The following is a 10,405-nucleotide window of genomic DNA, read 5'->3' on the forward strand; positions in this document are numbered from 1 at the left end:
GTACTGACTGACTATAGTCTAATATCTATGGCTGACTGACTATATCTAATATCTATGGTACTGACTGACTATAGTCTAATATCTATGGTACTGACTGACTATAGTCTAATATCTATGGTACTGACTGACTATAGTCTAATATCTATGATCTGACTGACTAACTAATATCTATGGTACTGACTTACTATATCTAAATACTATTACTGGACTATATATAGTCTAATATCTATGGTACTGACAGACTATAGTCTAATATCTATGGTACTGACTGACTATATCTAATATCTATGGTACTGACTATGTATAGTCTAATATGGTACTGACTGACTATAGTCTAATAACTATGGTACTGACTGACTATAGTTTAATGTCTATGGTACTGACTGACTATAGTTTAATGTCTATGGTACTGACTGACTATATATAGTCTAATATCTATGGTACTGACTGACTATATATGTCTAATTTGTATGGTACTGACTGACTATAGTTTAATGTCTATGCTGACTGACTATATATAGTCTAATATCTATGGTACTGACTGACTATAGTCTAATATCTATGGTACTGACTGACTATATATAGTTTAATATCTATGGTACTGACTGACTATATATAGTCTAATATCTATGGTACTGACTGACTATAGTCTAATATCTATGGTACTGACTGACTATATATAGTCTAATATCTATGGTACTGACTGACCTACTATAGTTTAGTATCTATGGTACTGACTATATATAGTGTAATATCTATGGTACTGACTGACTATAGTCTAATATCTATGGTACTGACTGAGTATAGTTTAATATCTATGGTACTGACTGACTATAATATCTATGGTACTGACTGACTATAGTGTAATATCTATGGTAGTGACTGACTATATATAGTCTAATATCTATGGTAGTGACTGACTATAGTTTAATATCTATGGTACTGACTGACTAGTCTAATATCTATGGTACTGACTGACTATAGTCTAATATCTATGGTACTGACTGACCTACTATAGTTTAGTATCTATGGTACTGACTATATATAGTGTAATATCTATGGTACTGACTGAGTATAGTTTAATATCTATGGTACTGACTGACTATAATATCTATGGTACTGACTGACTATAGTCTAATATCTATGGTACTGACTGACTATAGTCTAATATCTATGGTACTGACTGACTATAGTCTAATATCTATGGTACTGACTGACTATAGTGTAATATCTATGGTAGTGACTGTCTCTGTATTACTCTGTATCACCCTGGGCTCTCATTGTCGGGGAAAGGGTTCAGTCCCAGGTGGCTTCCAGTTCCCATTCAAATGTTTTCTCTCACTGCTAGTTTTCTGAAAATGTTCTGTTAAATTTGTCGGGTAGTATATTGCTATGTTTTACCAATGTGCTAATAACAGTATTCTTGTATTATTACCCGATGTTATTGACGGATCATTCAGAATTTTGTCTGTTCCCGTCTGTTCTTCAGTCAGTCTGTTCCGTCTGTTTCTTCAGTCAGGCTTTTGTTTCAGTCTAATGTCTTCAGTGTTGAAATAATGTGTTTATCTGAGTATAGAGCCAGTTTCATATTGAAAGAAAAGAGTGTTTAATAGCTACTGAAACCTATAGAGCTAGTGAAAGGTAGAAGCTCACCTCGCCGATGTGAAGAGGAATACATTAAATGTTATTGGAATGAAGTGTTGCCAGTTTTGTCATTTTATCAAAAGGATTGCTGTTGGTGTTGGTCGTCAAGGTCTTTGCTTTGAGGAGGAGTTTGTATGGCCATTAAGAGTTACGAATGTTAGAGAATAATGTTCTTCTTTTTCTTTTTTTTGCACTGGAATTTTTACACAAAGCCGTCAGAAATAAGCATGAAGGTAAAACACAGCAAGCCAAGGCCTCTTGGTGACTAACAGAAAAGTCTATTGAGGTGTTGTGGAACATGCTGCCTCCTAGAGAGAACAGTCTATTCAGGTGTTGGGGAACATGCTGCCTCCTAGAGAGAATAGTCTATTCAGGTGTTGGGCAACATGCTGCCTGTTAGAGAGAACAGTCTATTGAGGTGTTGGGGAACATGCTGCCTCCTAGAGAGAATAGTCTATTGAGGTGTTGGGGAACATGCTGCCTCCTAGAGAGAACAGTCTATTGAGGTGTTGGGGAACATGCTGCCTCCTAGAGAGAACAGTCTATTCAGGTGTTGGGGAACATGCTGCCTCCTAGAGAGAATAGTCTATTGAGGTGTTGGGGAACATGCTGTCACATGCTGCCTCCTAGAGAGAATAGTCTATTGAGGTGTTGGGGAACATGCTGCCTCCTAGAGAGAATAGTCTATTGAGGTGTTGGGGAACATGCTGCCTCCTAGAGAGAATAGTCTATTGAGGTGTTGGGGAACATGCTGCCTCCTAGAGAGAATAGTCTATTGAGGTGTTGGGGAACATGCTGCCTCCTAGAGAGAATAGTCTATTGAGGTGTTGGGGAACATGCTGCCTCCTAGAGAGAATAGTCTATTGAGGTGTTGGGGAACATGCTGCCTCCTAGAGAGAATAGTCTATTGAGGTGTTGGGGAACATGCTGCCTCCTAGAGAGAATAGTCTATTCAGGTGTTGGGGAACATGCTGCCTCCTAGAGAGAATAGTCTATTCAGGTGTTGGGGAACATGCTGCCTCCTAGAGAGAATAGTCTATTCAGGTGTTGGGGAACATGCTGCCTCCTAGAGAGAATAGTCTATTCAGGTGTTGGGGAACATGCTGCCTCCTAGAGAGAACAGTCTATTCAGGTGTTGGGGAACATGCTGCCTCCTAGAGAGAATAGTCTATTGAGGTGTTGGGGAACATGCTGCCTCCTAGAGAGAATAGTCTATTGAGGTGTGGGGAACATGCTGCCTCCTAGAGAGAATAGTCTATTCAGGTGTTGGGGAACATGCTGCCTGTTAGAGAGAATAGTCTATTCAGGTGTTGGGGAACATGCTGCCTCCTAGAGAGTCTATTCAGGTGTTGGGGAACATGCTGCCTGTTAGAGAGAATAGTCTATTCAGGTGTTGGGGAACATGCTGCCTCCTAGAGAGAATAGTCTATTGAGGTGTTGGGGAACATGCTGCCTCCTAGAGAGAATAGTCTATTGAGGTGTTGGGGAACATGCTGCCTCCTAGAGAGAATAGTCTATTGAGGTGTTGGGGAACATGCTGCCTCCTAGAGAGAATAGTCTATTCAGGTTTGGGGAACATGCTGCCTCCTAGAGAGAATAGTCTATTGAGTGTTGGGGAACATGCTGCCTCCTAGAGAGAACAGTCTATTGAGGTGTTGGGGAACATGCTGCCTCCTAGAGAGAATAGTCAATTGAGGTGTTGGGGAACATGCTGCCTCCTAGAAAGAATAGTCTATTGAGGTGGGGGAACATGCTGCCTCCTAGAGAGAATAGTCTATTGAGGGTTGGGGAACATGCTGCCTCCTAGAGAAAATAGTCTATTGAGGTGTTGGGGAACATGCTGCCTCCTAGAGAGAGTAGTCTATTGAGGTGTTGGGGAACATGCTGCCGCCTAGAGAGAAAGTCTATTGAGGTGTTGGGGAACATGCTGCCTCCTAGAGAGAATAGTCTATTGAGGTGTTGGGGAACATGCTGCCTCCTAGAGAGAATAGTCTATTGAGGTGTTGGGGAACATGCTGCCTCCTAGAGAGAATAGTCTATTGAGGTGTTGGGGAACTTGCTGCCTCCTAGAGAGAATAGTCTATTGAGGTGTTGGGGAACATGCTGCCTCCTAGAGAGAACAGTCTATTGAGGTGTTGGGGAACATGCTGCCTCCTAGAGAGAATAGTCTATTCAGGTGTTGGGGAACATGCTGCCTCCTAGAGAGAATAGTCTATTCAGGTGTTGGGGAACATGCTGCCTCCTAGAGAGAATAGTCAATTGAGGTGTTGGGGAACATGCTGCCTCCAAGAGAGAATAGTCTATTCAGGTGTTGGGGAACATGCTGCCTGTTAGAGAGAATAGTCTATTGAGGTGTTGGGGAACATGCTGCCTCCTAGAGAGAATAGTCTATTGAGGTGTTGGGGAACATGCTGCCTCCTAGAGAGAATTTCTGTTGAGGTGTTGGGGAACATGCTGCCTCCTAGAGAGAATAGTCTATTGAGGTGTTGGGGAACATGCTGCCTCCTAGAGAGAGCAGTCTATTCAGGTGTTGGGGAACATGCTGCCTCCTAGAGAGAATAGTCTATTGAGTGTTGGGGAACATGCTGTCTCCTAGAGAGAACAGTCTATTCAGGTGTTGGGCAACATGCTGCCTCCTAGAGAGAACAGTCTATTCAGGTGTTGGGGAACATGCTGCTGCCTCCTAGAGAGAATAGTCTATTGAGGTGTTGGGGAACATGTCTCCTAGAGAGAATAGTCTATTGAGGTGCTGGGGAACATGCTGCCTCCTAGAGAGAATAGTCTATTGAGGTGTTGGGGAACATGCTGCCTCTAGAGAGAATAGTCTATTGAGGTGTTGGGCAACATGCTGCCTCCTAGAGAGAATAGTCTATTGAGGTGTTGGGCAACATGCTGCCTCCTAGAGAGAACAGTCTATTGAGGTGTTGGGGAACATGCTGCCTCCTAGAGAGAATAGTCTATTGAGGTGTTGGGGAACATGCTGCCTCCTAGAGAGAACAGTCTATTGAGGTGTTGGGGAACATCCTGCCTGAGGCTGCTGAGGGGAGGACGTCTCATAATAATGGCTGGAATTGAGTAAATGGAATGGCATTAAACACCTGGACACCATGTGCTTGATGTATTTGATACCATTCCACCAATTCCGCTCCAGCTATTACCACGAGCATGTGGTCCCCAATAATAGTTCCACCAACCTCATGTGATTCAGCCGTTGGGGAAGAGAAAACAATTGATGAAAGCTTTTTTTAATGGCTTCTGCTCTAAGACTACTACACGGTACATTGTACACAGTGAGTTAATGGAGTACCCACTGTATCAGTAATGAACCTGCTGGTTCTGTTAGAAGGATCTTGTGAATAAAGTTAAAGGGCTTTGAATGGTTTGTTTAAAAAAGTCCAGTGTATCTGAATCTGACTGCAGAACAAAAATGTAACATGAGAGAATAGATTAAAAACTGTAGAGTATAACCTTTCGACTCAATAAATAAGAAATGTTTGACATTTCTCGCTCTTCCTGCTTTTTGAGTTCTGCTGTTGTACTGTTTAAACATTTTAACAGCAGTTGATCATATCCAGAATCCAACTACAAGAGGATAACAGATGAATTGAACAACAGATAAAATACTTGACACTCTACTACATCATGTCATGCATTGATTGATAATAGATTGATGATAGATTGATGATAGATTGATGATTGATGATGATTGATGATTGACTGATGATAGATTGATGATTGACTGATGATAGATTGATGATTGACTGATGATAGATTGATGATTGACTGATGATAGATTGATGATAGATTGATGATTGATTGGTGAATGATTGATGATTGATTGGTGAATGATTGATGATATATTGATGATTGATTCATGATTGATTCATGATAGATTGATGATTGATTGATGATTGATTGATGATTGATTCATGATCGATTGATGATTGATTGATGATTGATTGATGATAGATTGATGATTGAGGATAGATTGATGATTGATTGATGATTGATTGATGATTGATGATTGATTGATGATCGATTGATGATTGATTGATGATTGATTGATGATTGATTGATGATTGATTGATGATAGATTGATGATTGATTGATGATTGATTGATGATTGATTGATGATTGATTGATGATTGACTGATGATAGATTGATGATAGATTGATGATTGATTGGTGAATGATTGATGATTGATTGGTGAATGATTGATGATATATTGATGATTGATTGATGATAGATTGATTGATTGATGATTGATTGATGATCGATTGATGAGTGATTGGTGAATGATTGATTGATGATAAATTGATGATTGAGGATTGATTGATGATTGATTGATGATTGATGATTGATGATTGATTGATGATAGATTGATGATAGATTGATGATTGATTGATGATCGATTGATGATTGATGGTGAATGATTGATTGATGATAGATTGATGATTGAGGATTGATTGATGATTGATTGATGATTGATTGATGATAGATTGATGATTGATTGATGATTGATTGATGATCAATTGATGATCGATTGATGATAGATTGATGCTAGATTGATGATTTATGAATGCAGTTTTAAGAAACATTGAGTTAAGAAATATTTACTAATAAACGAAAGTTTAAAAAAGTAACACAACAAAATAACAATAACGGGCTATATACAAGGGTACCGGTACCAAGTCAATGTGCGGGGTACAGGTTAATCAAGGTAATTGAAGTAATATGTACATGTGGTAGGGGTAAGTGATAAGTGAAATAAATGATTATTGGTAAATGAGTAAAGAATCCACTCTGAAACTTATCTAATTAGTAATTAGTAGTTGATGTAGAATGTGTAATGAATAATTAAAGTACTGAACGTAAGTCCCATAAAGGTCTAGTTGAGGCTGGAGAGGGAGAGAAATGTGTGTGCGTATTAGAGGACCTAAGAGAACAGTAGACATTTGTTCTACCTGACCTAGCAGCTTTGAGAGGCTTTGGAGGAAATATGGGAGTAGCCTTCAAGGTTCTCCTAATCTCTGGGGAAAGGAACAGGCTGCGCTGGATAGTGATTAACAGTGGTGGGAAGTCAAGGGAGAGATACTGTTCACCTGCTGTTTGTGTGTATGTGTGTGCGTAGGTTATCTACTTTTGGTGTGGAGGTGTGTGCGTAAGCGGAGAGAGAGGATAAAATGAACTTCTTTATTCAGTTGGGCAGAACGTTCTCTGAATAAACCGTACGAACCTTTTGCAGAAAGCTGAGTCCTTGCCTAATTATTAACCCATTGTCTTACAAACCTTGGGAATTAGTCAAGGCTTATTGATTGTTAATTATTATCATTAGGATAGAAAATTCCTATAACAGTAAGTGACTATGCTTAGATAATAAACAGTGAGGAGCAGCAGTGTAAAAAAGGGGGGGGGGGGGTCAATGCAAATAGTCTGGGTAGTCATTTGATTTGTTTTCAGCTGTCTTATGGCTTGGGGGTAGAATCTGTCTTGGCACTCCAGTCCGCTTGCTGTGCAGTAGCAGAGAGAACAGTCTATGCCTTGGGTGGCTGGAGTCTTTGGCAATTTTTAGGGCCTTCCTCTGACACCGCCTGGTATAGAGGTCCTGGATGGCAGGAAGCTTGAACCCGGTGATGTACTGGGCCGTACGCACTACCCTCTGTTGCACCTTGTGGTCGGAAGCCGAGCAGTTGCCATACCAGGCGTTGATGCAACCAGTCAGGATGCTCTCGATGGTGCAGATGTAGAACTTTTTGAGGATCTGAGGACCCATTGCAAATCTTTTCAGTCTCCTGAGGGGAATAGGCATTGTCGTGCCCTCTTCACGACTGTCTTGGTGTGTTTGGACCATGATAGTTTGCTGGTGATGTGGACACAAAGGAACTTGAAGCTCTCAACCTGATCCACTACAGCCCCGTCGGTGAGAAGTCCACGATCATCTCCTTTGTCTTGATCACGTTGAGGGAGAAGTTGTTGTCCTGGCACCACACTGTCAGGTCTCTGACCTCCTCCCTATAGGCTGTCTCATCTCCATCGTTGTCGGTGATCAGGCCTACACCGTTGTGTTGGAGTCGTGTTTGGCCACGCAGTCGTGGGGAACAGAGAGTACAGGAGGGGACTAAGCACACACCCCTGAGGGGCCCCCGTGATTGTGAGCATCAGCGTGGCAGATGTGTTGTACCCTACCCCTCACCACCTGGGGCGGCCCGTCAGGAAGTCCAGGATCCAGATGCAGAGGGAGGGTGTTTAGTCCAGGGTCCTTTAGCTTAGTGCTGAGCTTTGAGGGCACTATGGGGTTGAAACGCTGAGCTGCTTAGTCAATGAACAGTACATTAACGTACTGTAGGAGTTCCTTTTGGTCCAGGTGGGAAAGGGCAGTGTTGAGTTCAATAGGGACCGCGTCATCTGTGGATCTTTTGGGGCGGTATGCAAATTGGAGTGGGTATGTGTTTCTGGGATGATGGTGTTGATGTGAGCCATGACCAGCCTTCAAAGCACTTCATGGCTACAGACGTGAGTGCTACGGGTTGGTGGTCATTTAGGCAGGTTACCTTAGTGTTCTTGGGCACAGAGACTATGGTGGTCTGCTTAAAACATGTAGGTATTATAGACTCGGCCAAAGACAGATTGAAAATTGGTTAGGAGTTGGATTTGCCAGTTATTGCCTACAACGTTCTCAGCTCTCTCTCCTCTTCTTTCCCAATGTTGCTCTGTGCTCTCTGTCTCCTCTTCTCTTCCAATGGAAAGGGAAAGGGGGATACCTAGTCAGTTGTACAACTGAATGCATTCAACTGAAATGTGAATCAGAGTGGTGCGGAGGGCTGCCTTAATCGACAATACTGCTCTGTTCTCTGTCTCCTCTTCTCTCCCAATACTGCTCTGTTCTCTGTTCTCTGTCTCCTCTTCTCTCCCAATACTGCTGTGTTCTCTGTCTCCCCTTCTCTCCTAATACTGCTATGTTCTCTGTCTCCTCTTCTCTCCCAATACTGCTCTGTCTCTGTTCTCTGTCTCCCCTTCTCTCCCAATACTGCTCTGTTCTCTGTTCTCCTGTCTCCCCTTCTCTCCCAATACTGCTCTGTTCTCTGTCTCCTCTTCTCTCCCAATACTGCTCTGTTCTTTCTCTCCTCTTCTCTCCCATTTGCTCTCTCTGCCAGGGTTTTGTCACTCATTCAGAGATCTAACACCACCATCTACTGGTAAGCCATGGTTTTTACAGTGGCTCTCACAAAATCAAATAGGCATTGGTCATACTATAGTACTGTACCAAGGGGTTGTTGATGACAAAGAATCTAATCAGAGCAAAGTCTCCCGATGGTCAATACTAATATTAGCTGTTTACAACTATGGCAACAGTAGTTCAATGCAGAAATAGTGGTGGACTATTCCTTTAATAAGGAGCTATATACTGTAGATTTGATTGATCTTTATATGTCTCTGTCCCTTTAATGACTGGTATTTTATACACAGTACCAGTCACAAGTGTTTTTCTTTATTTTTACTATTTTCTACATTGTAGAATAATAGTGAAGACATCAAACCTATGGAAAGAACACATATCGAATAATGTAGTAGCCAAATAAAGTGCTAAACAAATCAAAATATATATTATATTTTGAGATTCTTCAAAGTAGCCACCCCATTGCCTTGATGACAGCTTGTAAGCTCTGGCATTCTCTCAACCAGCTTCATGAGGTAGTCACCTGGAATGCATTTAAATAAAAATATTAAACCACTGATCTCATGATTACCCATGTCTTTCGACTACACAGACTTCCCAGGACATTGTCTCGGATCGTGGGCCCCAGTTTGTCGGCACGGTATTGGAAAGCCTTCTGCTCCCTGTTAGGGGCATCGGTGAATCTCTCCTCGGGGTTCACACCACAGTCGAATGGGGGAAACTGAGCGGGCCAACCAGCTGATCTGGAAGAGTTTCCTCTGCTATTTCGTCTCCACCCAGGCCAGCAACGGAGCAAGTTCCTCGTGTGGGCGGAGTATGATCACAACACACTGCCGAACTCGTCCACTGGACCTGTCAACGTTCGAGTGGTCTGTTTGCCCTCCCCCCTCTTTCTGCTGAACAAGAGGCCCGAAGCGGGGGTGCCATCAGCCGAGGCATTCATTCAACGATGTCACCCCACCTGGATCAGCGTGCAATCCTCCTTGCTCCGCTCCTCTGCCCGACACCAACACCAGGCAAACCGGCATCGAAGGCCTCTTCGGCTCCCTGACCAGGACAACGGGTGTGGCGTCCACCCGTGATTCTCTCTTAAGGTGGACTACGGAAGCCTCGCTCCACGCTACGTAGGACCATTCAGATCCTGACTCCATCAACCGGGCCACCTATCGTCCTCCAGCTTCCCAAGGTCTATGAGGTCTGTCCATCCTTCCATGTCTCCCGTCTCAAGCTGGTAAGGACCAGTCCTTCCCTCTCCCCACACCTGCCCCTCCGCCCCTCGACTTGTTGATGGTCGCCTGGCCTACACTGTCCAGCATCTGTTGGAGGCTCATCGGATCGAGGCAACCATGCAAGTACCTGGTGGACTGGGAGGGGTATGCCCAGAGGAGCTGGCGTGGGTGGCTGCCCGGGACATCCTGGATCCAGGACTTCAACCAACTACTTGGTGGTCGCCCTGGCTCCGCGCCTGGGAGACACCGCCTAGAAGGGGGGGTACTGTCATGGGTTCCACCTGTCACCAGAGGGCGGCAGAGACTGTCTTAGAGACATTAACTACATTCAGGTGTGTCAATTTACTCATTGTG

The 10,405-nt window shown here is 43.1% G+C and overlaps 1 pseudogene; it reads left to right on the forward strand.

Moving 5' to 3' along the window:
• The window catches only part of LOC115168775 (G-protein coupled receptor 61-like), a 33,133-nt pseudogene extending 23,229 nt beyond the window's left edge, over window positions 1-9,904 (forward strand).
• Window positions 9,905-10,405: the final 501 nt, after the last annotated feature.

Source organism: Salmo trutta, chromosome 30 (genome assembly GCF_901001165.1).
Source record: "Salmo trutta chromosome 30, fSalTru1.1, whole genome shotgun sequence".
Lineage (NCBI taxonomy): Eukaryota > Metazoa > Chordata > Actinopteri > Salmoniformes > Salmonidae > Salmo > Salmo trutta.